Source organism: Ornithodoros turicata, unplaced genomic scaffold, assembly GCF_037126465.1.
Source record: "Ornithodoros turicata isolate Travis unplaced genomic scaffold, ASM3712646v1 ctg00001198.1, whole genome shotgun sequence".
NCBI classification, from domain to species: domain Eukaryota; kingdom Metazoa; phylum Arthropoda; class Arachnida; order Ixodida; family Argasidae; genus Ornithodoros; species Ornithodoros turicata.
The window spans coordinates 1-18,300 of NW_026999498.1; the positions used below are offsets into that span (position 1 = coordinate 1).

At 44.7% G+C, this 18,300-nt stretch overlaps 1 long non-coding RNA gene across 2 annotated transcripts; it reads left to right on the plus strand.

Annotated features, from left to right (window-relative positions):
* The first annotated feature begins 15,264 nt into the window (after positions 1-15,264).
* LOC135376658 (uncharacterized) lies at positions 15,265-16,334 on the plus strand. Of its 2 annotated transcripts, none has more exons than XR_010417786.1 (3): positions 15,265-15,397; positions 15,741-15,905; positions 16,236-16,334. It is a non-coding gene; the product is annotated as an uncharacterized LOC135376658 (long non-coding RNA). The 2 variants fall into 2 exon arrangements; XR_010417785.1 differs by having other exon boundaries at positions 15,747-15,905.
* The last annotated feature ends 1,966 nt before the right edge of the window (positions 16,335-18,300 follow it).

Genomic DNA, 18,300 nt, shown 5'->3' on the forward strand with positions numbered 1-18,300 from the left:
AGTGACCCCTGGTTTGCCACTCCCGAACGATGCGCAGCTACCCAGGGCCGACGAGCCGCAAACACGGCGAAACACGTGTCCTCTGGTGCTGTCGCATCGTTCAGTGAGTATCTGTTTCTCTACGTGCAGCCATAGAAGCCATTTTAATCTGTAAGTTTGAATTTCAAACACGTCTAGCATCATTTACTTATTATTTTTTTTAATGGCTTTCCCCCCTTTTTATAATTCACTGGCTTGCACTGTGGCATTGAGGAGTGCTCAGTCACCCTCCCAGGTGTATATCGCTCGCTGAGTGACCCCTGGTTTGACACTCCCGAACGATGCGCAGCTACCCAGGGCCGACGAGCCGCAAACACGGCGAAACACGTGTCCTCTGGTGCTGTCGCATCGTTCAGTGAGTATCTGTTTCTCTACGTGCAGCCATAGAAGCCATTTTAATCTGTAAGTTTGAATTTCAAACACGTCTAGCATAATTTACTTATTATTTTTTTAATGGCTTCCCCCCTTTTTATAATTCACTGGCTTGCACTGTGGCATTGAGGATTGCTCAGTCACCCTCCCAGGTGTATATCGCTCGCTGAGTGACCCCTGGTTTGCCAATCCCGAACGATGCGCAGCTACCCAGGGCCGACGAGCCGCAAACACGGCGAAACACGTGTCCTCTGGTGCTGTCGCATCGTTCAATGAGTATCTGTTTCTCTGCGTGCAGCCATAGAAGCCATTTTAATCTGTAAGTTTGAATTTCAAACACGTACTAGCATAATTTACTTATTATTTTTTTAATGGCTTCCCCCCTTTTTATAATTCACTGGCTTGCACTGTGGCATTGAGGATTGCTCAGTCACCCTCCCAGGTGTATATCGCTCGCTGAGTGACCCCTGGTTTGCCACTCCCGAACGATGCGCAGCTACCCAGGGCCGACGAGCCGCAAACACGGCGAAACACGTGTCCTCTGGTGCTGTCGCATCGTTCAGTGAGTATCTGTTTCTCTACGTGCAGCCATAGAAGCCATTTTAATCTGTAAGTTTGAATTTCAAACACGTCTAGCATCATTTACTTATTATTTTTTTAATGGCTTTCCCCCCTTTTTATAATTCACTGGCTTGCACTGTGGCATTGAGGATTGCTCAGTCACCCTCCCAGGTGTATATCGCTCGCTGAGTGACCCCTGGTTTGCCAATCCCGAACGATGCGCAGCTACCCAGGGCCGACGAGCCGCAAACACGGCGAAACACGTGTCCTCTGGTGCTGTCGCATCGTTCAATGAGTATCTGTTTCTCTACGTGCAGCCATAGAAGCCATTTTAATCTGTAAGTTTGAATTTCAAACACGTCTAGCATAATATTATTTTTTTAATGGCTTTCCCCCCCTTTTTATAATTCACTGGCTTGCACTGTGGCATTGAGGATTGCTCAGTCACCCTCCCAGGTGTATATCGCTCGCTGAGTGACCCCTGGTTTGCCACTCCCGAACGATGCGCAGCTACCCAGGGCCGACGAGCCGCAAACACGGCGAAACACGTGTCCTCTGGTGCTGTCGCATCGTTCAGTGAGTATCTGTTTCTCTACGTGCAGCCATAGAAGCCATTTTAATCTGTAAGTTTGAATTTCAAACACGTCTAGCATCATTTACTTATTATTTTTTTAATGGCTTTCCCCCCTTTTTATAATTCACTGGCTTGCACTGTGGCATTGAGGATTGCTCAGTCACCCTCCATCGTGTATATCGCTCGCTGAGTGACCCCTGGTTTGCCACTCCCGAACGATGCGCAGCTACCCAGGGCCGACGAGCCGCAAACACGGCGAAACACGTGTCCTCTGGTGCTGTCGCATCGTTCAGTGAGTATCTGTTTCTCTACGTGCAGCCATAGAAGCCATTTTAATCTGTAAGTTTGAATTTCAAACACGTCTAGCATCATTTACTTATTATTTTTTTTAATGGCTTTCCCCCCTTTTTATAATTCACTGGCTTGCACTGTGGCATTGAGGAGTGCTCAGTCACCCTCCCAGGTGTATATCGCTCGCTGAGTGACCCCTGGTTTGCCACTCCCGAACGATGCGCAGCTACCCAGGGCCGACGAGCCGCAAACACGGCGAAACACGTGTCCTCTGGTGCTGTCGCATCGTTCAGTGAGTATCTGTTTCTCTACGTGCAGCCATAGAAGCCATTTTAATCTGTAAGTTTGAATTTCAAACACGTCTAGCATCATTTACTTATTATTTTTTTTAATGGCTTTCCCCCCTTTTTATAATTCACTGGCTTGCACTGTGGCATTGAGGAGTGCTCGGTCACCCTCCCAGGTGTATATCGCTCGCTGAGTGACCCCTGGTTTGACACTCCCGAACGATGCGCAGCTACCCAGGGCCGACGAGCCGCAAACACGGCGAAACACGTGTCCTCTGGTGCTGTCGCATCGTTCAGTGAGTATCTGTTTCTCTACGTGCAGCCATAGAAGCCATTTTAATCTGTAAGTTTGAATTTCAAACACGTCTAGCATCATTTACTTATTATTTTTTTTAATGGCTTTCCCCCCTTTTTATAATTCACTGGCTTGCACTGTGGCATTGAGGAGTGCTCGGTCACCCTCCCAGGTGTATATCGCTCGCTGAGTGACCCCTGGTTTGACACTCCCGAACGATGCGCAGCTACCCAGGGCCGACGAGCCGCAAACACGGCGAAACACGTGTCCTCTGGTGCTGTCGCATCGTTCAGTGAGTATCTGTTTCTCTACGTGCAGCCATAGAAGCCATTTTAATCTGTAAGTTTGAATTTCAAACACGTCTAGCATCATTTACTTATTTTTTTTTAATGGCTTTCCCCCCCTTTTTATAATTCACTGGCTTGCACTGTGGCATTGAGGAGTGCTCAGTCACCCTCCCAGGTGTATATCGCTCCCTGAGTGACCCCTGGTTTGCCAATCCCGAACGATGCGCAGCTACCCAGGGCCGACGAGCCGCAAACACGGCAAAACACGTGTCCTCTGGTGCTGTCGCATCGTTCAATGAGTATCTGTTTCTCTACGTGCAGCCATAGAAGCCATTTTAATCTGTAAGTTTGAATTTCAAACACGTCTAGCATCATTTACTTATTATTTTTTTAATGGCTTTCCCCCCCTTTTTATAATTCACTGGCTTGCACTGTGGCATTGAGGAGTGCTCAGTCACCCTCCCAGGTGTATATCGCTCGCTGAGTGACCCCTGGTTTGCCAATCCCGAACGATGCGCAGCTACCCAGGGCCGACGAGCCGCAAACACGGCGAAACACGTGTCCTCTGGTGCTGTCGCATCGTTCAATGAGTATCTGTTTCTCTACGTGCAGCCATAGAAGCCATTTTAATCTGTAAGTTTGAATTTCAAACACGTCTAGCATCATTTACTTATTATTTTTTTTAATGGCTTTCCCCCCCTTTTTATAATTCACTGGCTTGCACTGTGGCATTGAGGAGTGCTCAGTCACCCTCCCAGGTGTATATCGCTCGCTGAGTGACCCCTGGTTTGCCACTCCCGAACGATGCGCAGCTAACCAGGGCCGACGAGCCGCAAACACGGCGAAACACGTGTCCTGTGGTGCTGTCGCATCGTTCAATGAGTATCTGTTTCTCTACGTGCAGCCATAGAAGCCATTTTAATCTGTAAGTTTGAATTTCAAACACGTCTAGCATCATTTACTTATTATTTTTTTAATGGCTTTCTCCCCCTTTTTATAATTCACTGGCTTGCACTGTGGCATTGAGGAGTGCTCAGTCACCCTCCCAGGTGTATATCGCTCGCTGAGTGACCCCTGGTTTGACACTCCCGAACGATGCGCAGCTACCCAGGGCCGACGAGCCGCAAACACGGCGAAACACGTGTCCTGTGGTGCTGTCACATCGTTCAGTGAGTATCTGTTTCTCTACGTGCAGCCATAGAAGCCATTTTAATCTGTAAGTTTGAATTTCAAACACGTCTAGCATCATTTACTTATTATTTTTTTAATGGCTTTCCCCCCCCCCTTTTTATAATTCACTGGCTTGCACTGTGGCATTGAGGAGTGCTCAGTCACCCTCCCAGGTGTATATCGCTCGCTGAGTGACCCCTGGTTTGCCACTCCCGAACGATGCGCAGCTACCCAGGGCCGACGAGCCGCAAACACGGCGAAACACGTGTCCTCTGGTGCTGTCGCATCGTTCAATGAGTATCTGTTTCTCTACGTGCAGCCATAGAAGCCATATTAATCTGTAAGTTTGAATTTCAAACACGTCTAGTATCATTTATTTGTTTCTTTAATGGCTTTTTTTCCTGCATTACAATTCACTGGCTTGCACTGTGGCATTGAGGAGTGCTCAGTCACCCTCCCAGGTGTATATCGCTCGCTGAGTGACCCCTGGTTTGCCAATTGACCCCTGGACCCCCGTTTATCCGGACTTCATTTATCCAGATCCCGCGGTATCCGGACAAAAGGCCCGGGAACGGATTTTCTTCCATGTATTTTGTTCTCGTTTATCCGGACTTCAGCTTCCGGACTCGGACAAGAATTCCAGGGAACGAAAGTCGAAAATTCTTGTAATCCAGCTTCAGTTATCCGGACTACCGTGAGCAAGAGGAGACGCTGACCCCGCTTCGTCACCCTTTTTGCTGTGTTGGGGTTATTCCCGTCACACGTCAGGGACCTACATTCCTCCGTAGGGGAGACAACCGTGCACGATGACCCCCTTTTCTGTTTGTGTGCGTTGGGTCACGTTGACCAGTCGAGTCATTTGGAAATATCTCGATCAACTGTCCGTTTCTAGAGGGGAAAACTCCAACGCGAGGGCTTGCAAATTACGGTCCGTTGGCCGATGAAGACATTCCCCTAGCTGAGCTGCGATCCCTGATGCAGAGGCTCACTGCGACTGCCGTAGATGATGCTGCGGTTTCTGACTACGTTGACATTGATAAGGACGATGACGCGTGTGCAGCTATGACTGATGACGGTGTGATTGCTGCTGTTGCCTCCGATGATGTGCAGTAAGACGTTGCCGATGACGCCAGTGAGAAACAAGGCTCCGACATTGACATTCTTCGAGCAGCGCAACAGCGTGGCTCAAATCTATGCAATTAGCAAAATTTTGCAGGAAACGAGTGCCTACACTACTATGTAACAGCTGTCATTGACGAGATTTCTGTGTTTTAATTAAACCTTGCTATGTAGGACGTTTCTATTCGGTCGTTTCATTTATCCGGATGCCCCGGTATCCGGACGATTTCGCCGGGAACGGCACCGTCCGGATAAACGGTGGTCGACTGTATATATATATATATACTGAGTACTGTGAAACAGTGCTCACAGCAAATTACAACAGAGTGAACACTTTATGTAACAACAACAACAACTAAATCATGACTATGGCCTGGGGTGATTCACCACTTGAGAGCAGTACCCTACCCCATTACACGAGAAGCATGAGATGTGAAATATGAAAATGAAGTTATGTGCAAGTACAACTCGAACTCCCGTCGTCTGGTTGCGCAACGGTATACGTCGCACAAAAGGAAGAAGCACATGAAAGAAGCGCCAATGGTCCTTGAGATGCAAGGGTGGACCCTACAGCGTCTGGAGCAAGCCGGTAGCCAAGAGGAACTCCAAGAACATCAGAAGTCCTCGACGGTGTTGGACATGGCTCTGACATGGGCCAAGAATTGCAGCCAGGTTGAACGTCTGTCGGCTAGCACCACTCAGCTGAGCACAGAGTTGCCGCCTCTCCGTTTCGTAGAGCTTACATTCTATTAGGACGTGCTCAATGTTCGCTTGAACGCCACATTTGGAGCATAGGCAGCTGTCACAGTATCCGATTCGGCACTTGAATTGGGGAGTGAAGGCAACGTTGAGACGAAGCCTGTGCAGGAGGGACGTAAAATAGCGTGGTAAACGGTCAGGAACTGAGAAGGACATAGTGCACGTTACGTAACATGCTGCAGTTGCCTAATGCAAATGCAAAGATACAAATGATTAAGGGGTGGAAGTCCCGACTGTACCAATTGCGTCATACGGCACTACGTCCTAGTTCCTGTGCCAGCTTACGCGCAAATGAAAAATGTGCAACACTATGTCCTTAGCCAAGGGCAGTGATGATTCTAATGGTATTTGGTTACACTGTTTTCACTACTTGTCTTGCCACTCTTAGTGGCTGACTATGTAGTAGCGAGAACAGTGCCAATGAGTGCTATTGCGATAACATTGCTACCAAGTTAGGTAAGTCAATCTGAGTTGAGTGGTTTTGGATGTAACTGTTGTAGCTGTCTTTGATACACGTCACTGCTAGCTCATACGTTCTGCCTAGCCTCGCTGACAGATGTCCGCACATTGTCACGGTACGGCACGAGATTTAACTGCTTGTATACAGGGTGTCTCAGAAAACGTGTCACTGAATTATAATTAAAAAACTGTGCCTCCTAGAATCATGCGGTCAGCTGTATTTGTTCTTATTAGGTTTTTGCAACCTGTAAATTTTTGCAAACTGAACTCGGAAATTTGCCAAGTAAAGGTGACTATTTCTTTACCCCACTATTATGAAGAGAGTGCCAAATTCACTCAAATTCACGATAATTGATATTCGGAGATACACGGTGATATTCGCGAGCTATCCCCTTGGAAAAATAGCCGAACACCATGCTTTTTGGAGCACCGGACCATAACGTGTGATGACTTTTTGAGCGTAATCGCTCTGTCCGACAAAAGGAGGTTCCGAACCCAGCTAGCCGTCAGAGTGATAGTAGAAAAAGTAACAGTACCTGAAATTGGGAGAGGGAAAGCGAAAGTCGGACATGATAAGCCATGCCTGTGTTATCTCTCTCTGCGAGGCCAGGGTGGGCTGGGTTTCCAACCCCCTTTCGTCAGACTGACAACGATTGCGCTGAAAAATTCGCCGCACGCTATCCTGTGCAACCTCCGTAGAGCATGATGTTCGGATATTTTTTCAGATGGGATAGCTCCTGAATATCCCTGTCAATTATCATTAATTTGAGTAAATTAGACAGTCTCTTCACATTGGTGGCGTAAAAAAGTGACCTTTACTTGCCAAATTTCTGACTTCAGTTCGCAAAAATTCGCTTAAACTTACGTTGCACGATGTTCACATCAGGGGGTGGCAAAAACCTAGTAAGAACAAATGCCATTGAGCGCATGACTCTAGGTGGTGTAATTTTTTAATTATAATTCGACGACACGTTTTCTGGGACACCCTGTAGAATCTCCATGATATAGTAGAATCTCATTAATTCAGACACTTGGGAACCAGTTTGAATTACGATGGTTTGCATTAGCAAGAGTGTACTGTACATGCAAGGCTTCTGATTTCAAAAACCGCTTGTGCACAGGGCTCGAAAGTGGACATCCGATCAGTCTGTATGGACATGGACGGCATGTCGTCTCCTACCCAGCTACGGAAACTGATGTTTTCGCTGGGTCGGGGACATACAAGCAGGTTCAGCTGAAGTGTTTCTTTTCAGTTCCCCCCAATTCATATAAACGAGTTTGAAGTTCCGGGTTTAGTCAGTGTTTCTCCGTGCCAAGCTCATTTGGCAGCACACATCTGTCCTGTGTTCCAACCCTTTTTGTTTGTTTCTGGTGTAGCAGTAATTTTTGCATGAAATGTCTCACATACAAAGCTACAATCACAATAAGGGCACTTTGCAGATAGCCGTGTTCTAATAACACCTGCGTCTGACAGCGCTTTGTGAGTAAGAGGAAACCTTTTTAGAACAATAGCATGAAACTGCACAAGGGCGGCACTACAGAAGGCCTGCAGTTTTTTATTCCTAAAATGTGTTGCTGAAGTGTGTTCGAAGCAGGTGCTACAAAACTGCTCCAACATTGAATTTTTTCTGCTCCTATGTGACACCACTTCCACCCCTGATCACACTGTAGATCATGGCATGAGTACCGACTTCCCTAGGGCTTTTAAATTGTGACTCAGTATGTCAGGTTCACTATAAAAAAATGTGTTCTAACTTGTTCCGTTCTGAAGCGTTGTCGTAATTCAACCAGTGGGGTAGACGTAGCCAATGAGCAGCTTTATTCCCAAATTAATTTCGTGCAGAATAGCGAATAAGGCAAAACATATGACAAACAATAAAAGCCGCGTGAGACATTGCTTTCTCCTTCTCCTGTTTCCGTTTGGAGCGCAGTTGCTCTTGCTGTTCTTTAATTTCCTACATGATGATTGTTTTGTTCTTGTAGAAGTTTCGCCACCACATTCAGAGACAAGTGAACTCGACTCCATCGATGGTATGAAAAATTCGCGAGTAGCTTGTGCTACCTGTAACGCTTATGTACTTCCTTTTTCTATTTTCATGTATTTAACTTGAAGGTACACAAGTGACATCTGTGTCACAACTTCAAGAAGAAATTGGTGAGGAATAATTTTGAAGCATTCTTTCATAGTGGTGGTATTAAACCATTCACATGACACAGGACTGGGTCAGGCTCACACTCCGCAGCCACCAAAATCCAAAGAAAGTGTGATGCCTCAATGCGGTAAATACGGCCACAATGACTAGGCAAATTGCATCCACTAATTTCTAAGATACCCGACAGAATTCCAGCGTCAGGTCCTGAAGAATCTGCTGATTTTGCGCCTGGGTCAACAGCAGCTGAGTGACACTTTGTCAAGACTACCATCCAATCCAGCTGCTCCCGATGCTTCACTCGTGCTAGTAGAACCATTTGAGACAGTAGAGGAACTGGAGACTTTTGAGAGGAAGCTCACGAAGGACACTCAAAAGCAGTTTGTGAGTGAAATGTTTACTTTGTGCTTTTTATAGGTATACGAAAGTGCAATTTATGGGTTAATATATCTGGTCTACATTACTCGAAGAAAGGTAAGAAACTCCTAAATCCATTACCGAAGTAAGCATAAACAGAACCGATCCAATCTGGATACAGATAAACTATAATGATTCCCAGGAACAGCTAGGGAATCATTATAGTTGATCTGTATCCAGATTGGATCGCGGGAATCGAACAGGCATATTTTGGATTCTGTCATTCGTTTGCAGTACCAGATTTTCCATTTCGTTTCCAGTAATGGAACACCTGTCATGAAGCTATATCTGAACAATCTGAACAACTCGGAGGGCCACAGCACTCATGTTGTTGCCGTTAGCATTACTGCTAGTAGTCCCTGCCCCAAAATCTGTACCCTCTTTTCAACCACATTTCTTTGAGGATGAAGGCGCATGGCAGCAACATGGTACAAAATGCTGTGCAGGTAGCTTTAGAGCATTTCTGATACTTCTTTGAGCACCCATGTGTATGAACAGATTGCATACATCAAGCAATAATTGAACCTCTGTATCCAATAAGGAGATAAGTCGTAAAATCCCAAATTGAGAAAAGGGGCCTAATCTGATGGTCGATCCCATTGACACACATACCTTTCCCATTTAACCTCGGGTAGCGGGTCAATAAATTGCAATACCGTCCTAAATTTTCTTTGGCAGATACATACTGGTATGTAGATGTCATTGCAGCAAAAATATTAAACGAGATAAGTTAACTTGACAGAATGGCGTAAATGCAGGCTAGCTGGTGGATAAATTCCATGATAGGCAAGCCTGAGCGATGGGCAAGACACGTAAACAAACACGAAGGCTCAAAACCAGCAAGATGTTTAATTGATACAACGAACTTCATGAACATGTAGACGGTCACATGACCGTCTACATGTTCATGTAGACGGTCTACACCTACGGTCTAGACGGTCTAGACAGACGGTGACGGTCTAGACGGTGACGGTCTAGACGGTGTACACAGACGGTCTAGACGGTCTACACAGACGGTCTAGGTGACCGTCTACATGTTCATGAAGTTCGTTGTATCAATTAAACGTCTTGCTGGTTTTGAGCCTTCGTGTTTGTGTTTGTTTACGTGTCTTGCCCATCGCTCAGGCTTGCCTATCATGGATAAGTTAACTTCTTCCCTTCTTTCATACAAAGGTTCAGTTGTAACAAGCTTACGCAAATAAGGGCTTATGAGTAAATACATTTGCTGCAGGTACAAGAGCCCGCTGTTTTTGGCGGGGATACCCTTAAAACGTGCATCAAACGAATCCTGACCCATGTCATGACGGACAAGTTAGCAAAAGCTTACATCTGGGAGGGCCGCAAGGGGAAGCTCAAGTTCGTTGAACTGAGGCTCACTGACTCCATCCTTGGTAAGTATGCACAAACACAATTGCAATGTGTAATTTAACTGCCATTTAATGTGTTCTAAGTAGCCGGTTTCTGTTGCCTGGGAATTTTGCTTTAGCCACAGAGCTATACAAAGGTTTGGATTGTCATTACCATAATTCAGTGCCAGTTGTTCAGTTCGGTTTCTGTTTGATGTGCCCTGTAATGAATGATCTTTGTATCCAGTACCGTTTCCAATACTGCTACCGTCTTCCGTTTCACTAATATAGTATGCCATTTGTTTTCGTTCCCATTCCTGTTACTGATCGTTTGCCAATTCTATGTCAAATATAACACACAGCTCAGCTGTCATCAGTATAACAATAATAGTTGTAACCTCCAAATTATTGTTACTCTTAAACAAAGTACATGGAACATAAGTTGCAAAGGTTTCTGTGAAACATGTGTTTTCTTGAGAGTTTTTTTTTTTTTTTTAGTGAGTCTATTAAGTATCAAAGTCAGGAAAGCCTCCCTTGTATTTCTGCCACTACTCACCTGTTTGCCAATCCCCGGCCCCCGATGTTGTGGGAAGATGAAATGCCAAATACTGAGGTGCGTAACATTAACGTCCCGTTCACCTTCTAATGCTGTGCCCAAGCAACGCCATTTCCACTTTGTTTATCAGTTTCTTAAGCCTTTTGCTAGTACTGCAGGTGTTGAGCAGTTGGTTAATGGGATTTCAAATAAAAAATTTTACAAACGTCACAAAACTCGACAGCTATTTGCAGCATCAGGTGGTCCTCATCTTAACAGCTGATACGTAATCGCATGGAGCAGGCTTTCAATTACATTATGCCAGCAAGTTGGCGAACTGCTATTTCAAATAAGTGGGAATTTTTTTGTTTTGTTCTTTCGCTTTCTGGCCTGCTGCAGACGGCATTTCAGCAGGCGTTCTTGAGTGAAGCAGTGAACGTTTTCTTTTTGTTTTGTTTTTTACGGCTGTCATTTTGCATGTATGGCTTGTACTTGCTCCTTTGTTGATTTACAGTCTTTTAGTCATCGGAGTAGCTGTCTGGTATACCAGTAGACAAATCCTGCAATATTTTAACTTTACTGTCAATAATAATAATAATTGTTAATGAAAATTGTTTCCAAAAGTCATACATCTGTAGTCGAGCTAGCCTAAACCCCGAGGCTTGTGTCACTGAGCCTGGCATCAGGAGCTGCAATTATGACAAGGCAGATACAGCATGTACATGGTCACCAGTCAAAGTAGAAGTACCGTGCACAGTCGAGAACAAAGTGAACTGTATTGAGAGAGGTGCTAAAAAATTCCTGATCCACTGTTGTATTTGCGCTTTAGATAACTTTTGAGTTGTCGTTATAATTACATGTCAACAGTGTGGGCGGTTAAATAATTATGGTACATAGCAGTGACAGCAGAAAGTTTCATATCTGATGAAGGTATGAACTATATTGAAATGGCATTACTAACATGTATTATGCTTAAAAAAGAAGTGGAGTTTTAAAGCAGCTGTAAAGTCTTAGTGCTGAAGTGTGTTTAAATAGATTCTGAGAGTTACGGAGAGCTAATGAAAGAAAAAAAATCTGAGCATTCGGCACAAGTTGGATTTGATTTGGATATGTTGGATGAGATCATATTGAAGAATCATATAGAACATCCTGGAGTGTACATTTCAAAAACCCTATCCTGGAACAAGAATTGTATTTGATTAGTTTCAGTAGTTGCTCAGGGTGCTTCAAAATGAAGCTTCTTGAAATTGGGGCTGCTTGGACTTTTATTATTATTTAATGAGTAACCAGAAATATTGTGCAACTTGTCTGTCACTCAGTCTTTAAAAAAATTGAGCCAGCAAATGAGCAGTCAGAAGACGCACTGCAAAACTACTGTGAAAGAAAAAAAAAGGAGAAAGAGAAACAAGGAAGTACCACAAAATACTGAGGGATTCCAGAATCTTTCTGTTGTAGCCTTCCACTGTGGAATGCCATTGTGTTCCCAAACTGACATCAGTGGTGAAAAGTTCAAAATGTGGCCGCTCATTTCCAGCCGTAGTCCTCCAATTTTCTCGTATCATGTAGCTGAATATTTCCTCCATCTGATAGTTATTCATACCTGTGCCAACAGGCACCACCGCGTTCTGAAAATTCTGCTAATGCAAGTGGTAATGTGCATAGCAACTTTTTGAAGATTAGCATGCTACAGCTCTCTAATCATCATGAATTGCTCACGCCTGAGATAGCAGAAATGGCATTGTTTGTGTGCATCATTTGAGGGTGAAGATGTGGTTTCCTTTACACAGCCAATACCGTTTTGTCATTCACCTTTGAATGGCATAAAAATCACAGCTGCAGTGGAATAATGAGCAGGTCAGCAGCAAAAAGAGGCACACGTTTCTGGCCTGACGCCATATAGCCCACAAAAATGATCTCGACCTGAGACCTTCAGAACTAATGTTCCCTGCCGGAACCACCACCTCTCGTGTATGTGTGTGTAGGTGTTTTTTTATATATGTATATATCAATGATGGCAGAGTACCTTAGCATTGAATGACCCTGATCTCAAAGGTTCACATGGGTAACTGACCATCTCTCATCTTTCCAGCTGCTGTGCGCTCCCAAGCAAGATTCACTGCTACTACGAACTTCAACATCGAAAAAGAGATTAAAGAATGGCTCCGGCATGCAAGCGAACGAGAGACAAAGAAAAATAAGTAACACAGGTGTGCATCCTTATTCATTTCCGTTTTATTTTGCCACGTTTTTCTGCTTTGTTGGTGACGAGATCAACATAGATGGCGCTAAACAAACAACAAGAAAAATAATTGCAATCATTAAGCAAAAGGTGCTTGATTGTGTAAGAGCATGACCGATTAGCGCCATTGTACATGTTCACGAACATTAGAAATGCCAGCATCTGGCAAGAGGGCTGTGATCAACATGTGGGCTTTGCCCTGCATGAACCCTGACGGGATTCCCAAGACACAGAAAATTATTATGTTCAAATGGCATCGTTTTTCCATGGGTTGGTTTTACATGCTCCCTGGACCACACTGGTCACCGTCAAAGCACATGTCAAGGTGGAAACTTTTTTTTTCTTTTTTTTTCTTTTTATCGGAACACAATTTGGACTAAGGGTTACCTGGATGTGGTTTTGCAGGTGGGTTAGTTGCAACATTAGGTAGTAGAGCACTACACGGGCCCGGGCTTGCCCGAGCCCGGCCGGGTTGGGTTAAGCTTTCTTGTCGCGTGCCTGGGCTGAGCTTGGGTATGACCATTATGGGTCCGGGCTCAGCCCAGACCCGTACATTGTCAGCCCTACGTCGGACTCGAGCCTGTATTACCCCTCTCTTACTTAGCTACGGTCAAATTTTACAGCCTCATACAGTGGGACGGGTAGCCAACAAATTTCTCTGGCTCGGACCACGTTTGGGCCGAGAAACTTATAATCCTTCTGGCTTGGGCCGGGCCAGGCCTGGTATGCAACCGTCGGACGGGGCCCGGACGGGTAAATCACAGGAAGTCCGAGCCTGGGCCTAAAATGTGGCCTCATGCAGTGCTCTAGTAGGGACCTGTCTGAGGTGTTCCAGGACTGCTTCTATTGAATAATTAAGATACGCTAGTCAAACGCTTTTTAATACACACATTTCTAGAAAAACTGAGGTAGCAGAATCGGAGACAAATGTCACTTCCAGGTCATCTCGCTTCTCAATAATTCTTTAGCACACTCATACACTGAGTGACACAAAAATACAGAAATGACATGGAAACTAGGGCAAAACCGTGTGTATTGAACACAGCTTGAGCTGACAGAACTACTGGGAAATGAAAACTGAAGCATGCATAAAGCAACCATCTGTTTTATTATGTTATTAACTTGTCGCATTTCGTCGTTTTTAAGCAGAAAGCAGTTCCCTCATCCTTATACAGTAGCTTCTGCCACAGATATGTTAAAATCACACATGAGTGGGCATAGGTACCTAGGTACTTGGTGCGACATACCAGTGTGCTTCCTGATTGTAGTACTTGGAAGAATTTGCCTTCTAGAACAGGCTTCTAAAGCATTTAGTGATTGGTCAATCAGTCTTGCTGAGGAAAATGGATCATTTCCTTCTGCAATTCTGTCACGTCGTGACTATGGAAGCACTCTGGCTGAACTCCAGGTCCCAGCTGTGCTGTCTGGCATTTTTCCTGGGTTTTCTTCTGACACTTTCAGACACTAATGTCACTAGAGCTCTCTGAGATGTCGCTCAGGATGCCCCCGCCCCTGGGCAACATGTTCAATTGGCTTCTTAGAAATGTGATCACCATCAACCTTGCCAGTGTTATTAAAGTGATTGATTTTGTGGGTCTCTGTTGTATGGATATACATGCTGTTGCACGCTGTTCTAACCATGTTTAGAAACGCTGTTAATTTTGTTTATTTTTGTTAATTTCAGAGGGGCCCCTGCAGTGCCCGCGTGTTCCACTTTATGCGAAGACCTCGCAAGAGCAGAAGCACAGCCCAGGAAGGCTTTTATACGTATATAACAGACTGTGATACACCACTGTGATATATATACATATATATTGTTTAATAAAATGATCTCAAAGTGAAAACCTTGCAGGCATATGCTTAACTATGCTTTCCAGAAACAGAAAAAACCATCAGTATAGCATCATTTTGTGTGGGATCCCTAGCATTTGTGACGTCCAGACTGTGTCCAGATATCCATAAAAATACTTTGCAGGGACATATCTGGGATGACAAAGGAGGGTTAAAATGCATATCTCTCGGATGTCCTGTGTATGTAAGTTGGACCCTCACGAATCTCCACTGGACATCCGGATATCCAGAAATTGATATCACATCGATATCGTCAGGATGTAAATGGTTTACTGGGAACGATACGGGCCGGTTGACTGAGCCATAGCTGACAAACTCTGCGCACATAACGTCGCACTTTAGGCACTCGTTATAAAGTTCCGTCTTATACTATTCCTCCAACGCATTGAATCCCGGCTGGAAGTTGTTGGAAGCAGACGACACCGTAGCAGACGAACTTCGCGCCTCGCGCATGCGCAGTCGTGGTATCTGGGATGTCTGGTATCTGACGCCCGGGGAAACGAGAGACGCACGGCACCTGTGCTAACCCGCTTGCAGTTATTGTGCCTCTTTTGAACTTCTGCGTACTTTTTCTACAACTTCTTTCTGCTCCTGCACTCATTTGCAAAGGAAAGGAGTGCGTGAAACCTAGGACGTATTTCAAAAGGTGAGTCGCTTCTGTTTAAGCCATATTTTTAGCTTGTCACGGTCGCTACCGCCGTAACAGAGCTCGATTGATGGCGCGTCTGTGAAAATGGTTGTGTTCGTTTGCCAGGTTTTGTCATTTGCAGGTAAACTTTTGTGAGACAGAAGCAGATAACCTTGGGTTTTGTAAAAAGAGATGCAGCCCCTTGGATGTAGTGAGGTGTGCCTAACGCAAACGAGCTGTTTTTGTTTTGTATTTCGGAGCGGCCTGCAATGTTTCTCAAATATCACATTCAGATGTAGACCGTACATACGTAGTGTGACAATCATGGCGTTACAGAACATAAGCTATATTGTGCTCTAAGTTGCAGTTTCATTCATGGATGAAGAGCCAGTTGTGTGCCTGGCAAGCCATGGCGTCTCCACGAGAAAGAATAGTAGTGTGCGGCGAGCGAAAGTTGAATGATGTGATTGCGTCCCTGAGGGAATCAGCTTTTGCTGGATTGGTGACAGATGCTCTGCAAGTTCAGGTAAATTTTCCAATTTACTGCGACTGATGCAATGTCAAATTCATTTTATCCTCTTTTTGTTCTTGTAGTTTTAATGATATATAGCCATTCACTAAAAGATGGAAGCATAAGTATGTAATTCGTTGCTCGTTGTATGTAATATTTTCTTCACGGTATATGAGGCAGCGATTTGGGTATCCCGTGCATGACGGTGCAGGCATTAGGAAACAGAACAAGATGCTTTTGTCACTGGAGGAGGGTTAATGATAGCGCTGCAGCATGCGACCGAATAAAAGGTTTTACCACATTGTCATGCAATTACACTGTACAAGTTATGTTTGACATTCACAGGTATTCGACACAGTTCAACAAGTACATTGATATGGATGAAACAACAGTGCTCCAGCAGCACTCTGAACTCAAAGCACCGTGCCAGCACAAACGGAGGGTGACAAAGGTGCAGAATATATGCTGTCTGCTTCAACAAAGCTGTTTATTTATTTATTTATATATATATACAGGGTGTCCCAGAAAACGTGTCATTGAATTATAATAAAAAAAACTACACCACCTAGAGTCATGCGGTCAATGGCATTTGTTCTGACTGGGTTTTTGCCACCTCCTCATGTGAATGTCGTGTAACGTAAGTTTAATTATGTAAATTTTTGCGAGCTTAAGTCGGAAATTTGCCAAGTAAAGGTCACTTTTTTACCCCACCAATGTGAAGAGACTGTCTAATTTACTCAAATTAATGATAATTGACAGGGACATTCAGGAGCTATCCCATCGGAAAAAATAGCCGAACATCATGCTCTACGGAGGTCGCACAGAATAGCGCACGATGAATTTTTCAGCGCAATCTTTGTCAGTCCGACGAAAGGAGGTTGGAAACCCAGCCCTCCCCGACATCACAGAAAGAGATAAAACAGGCACGGCTTATCACGTTCGACTTTCGTTGGGCTAATGCTTTCCCTCTCCCAATTTTAGGAACTGTTACTTTTTCTACTATCACTCTGTGGGCTGGCTTCGGAACCTCCTTTCGTCGCACTGAGAGCGATTGCGCTCAAAAAGTCATCGCGCGCTATTGTCCGGTGCTCCGAAGAGCATGATATTCGGCTATTTTTTCCGATGGGATAGCTCGATAATATCACTGTGAATTATCATGAATTTGAGTGAATTCGGCACGCTCTTCATATTGGTGGGGTAAAAAAGTGACCTTTACTTGGCAAATTTCTGAGTTCAGTTCGCAAATATTTACATAATTAAACTTGGAGTACATGACATTCACATTAGCAGGTGGCAAAAACCTAAGAAGAACAAATGCCGTTGACCGCATGATTCTAGGTGGCGTAGTTTTTTAATTATAATTCAATGACACGTTTTCTGGGACACCCTGTATATATATATATATATATGCATATATGCAGCAAAGCCCCTGAAGAGACACAATATATATATATATATATATATATATATATATATATAGTTGAAATAAATGGGAGACAGAAGACGAAAGTAGGGGAAGTAACAAAAAAGGGGTTTATTAAAACTTAAAAATCATAAAAGTTAGGGAGGATGTCTACGTTACGGCGGAAGCTCCGCCTTCTTCGGGACAAAAGAGCTAAATGTGGCCACGAGGCTGATAAGGGGCTTGAGAATGACGTGGTCGGTTGGGGGAAATTCCCGCCACCTGGCGGTTGTCAATTGGGGAAATTCCAGAGCGTTTCTGTGTCAGGTCCAGGAGTGGGGTCATCGTCCTTGTGGGTCAGTGGGGACCTTGATCTGGCTGAAACGAGAAAAGGCAACAGGGTCTTATCTAGGTTGTTAGACTTCTTATTGTTGACAGCATGCCAGGGTCCTCGTTAATGGCCGATCGGAATTTGTAAATTAGGTAAGATTCCCGTTGTTCCCGGGAGCGGTCGGAGGTAAAGTTCGACTGGAGAATAAAAACTGAGGCTTCGTTGATTGAATGTTCTGGTTGTTTGAAATGGCGTGAGACTGGGAGATTAGGTTTCTTGGTAACATCCGATCGGTGATTGTTGAATCTAATTCGGAAAGAAGTTTTTGTCTGACCCACGTATTGGGCCCGGCATGTGTTGCATTGGATTAGATAGATAACGTTGCATGAGTTACAGTCTACGTCTGCGTTGATCTTGACGGTAAAGTTGGAATTCGTACTTCTGACCGTTTGTGCGGTCTGCATTAACTTGCAAATCTGGCATCTCCTGCCATTACATGGATGACAGCCCGCCGGAGGGCTAGTGGGTTCGCCTACTTTAGAGCGGACCAAGCTATCTTGTAAGTTACGTGTACGTCTGTAAGCGACACGTGGTGGATTAGGAAATATGTTTTTCGTGCGTTCTGACTGGAGAAGGATACTGTGGTGGCGGCTAAGTATGTTGTTAATGTTTGGGAT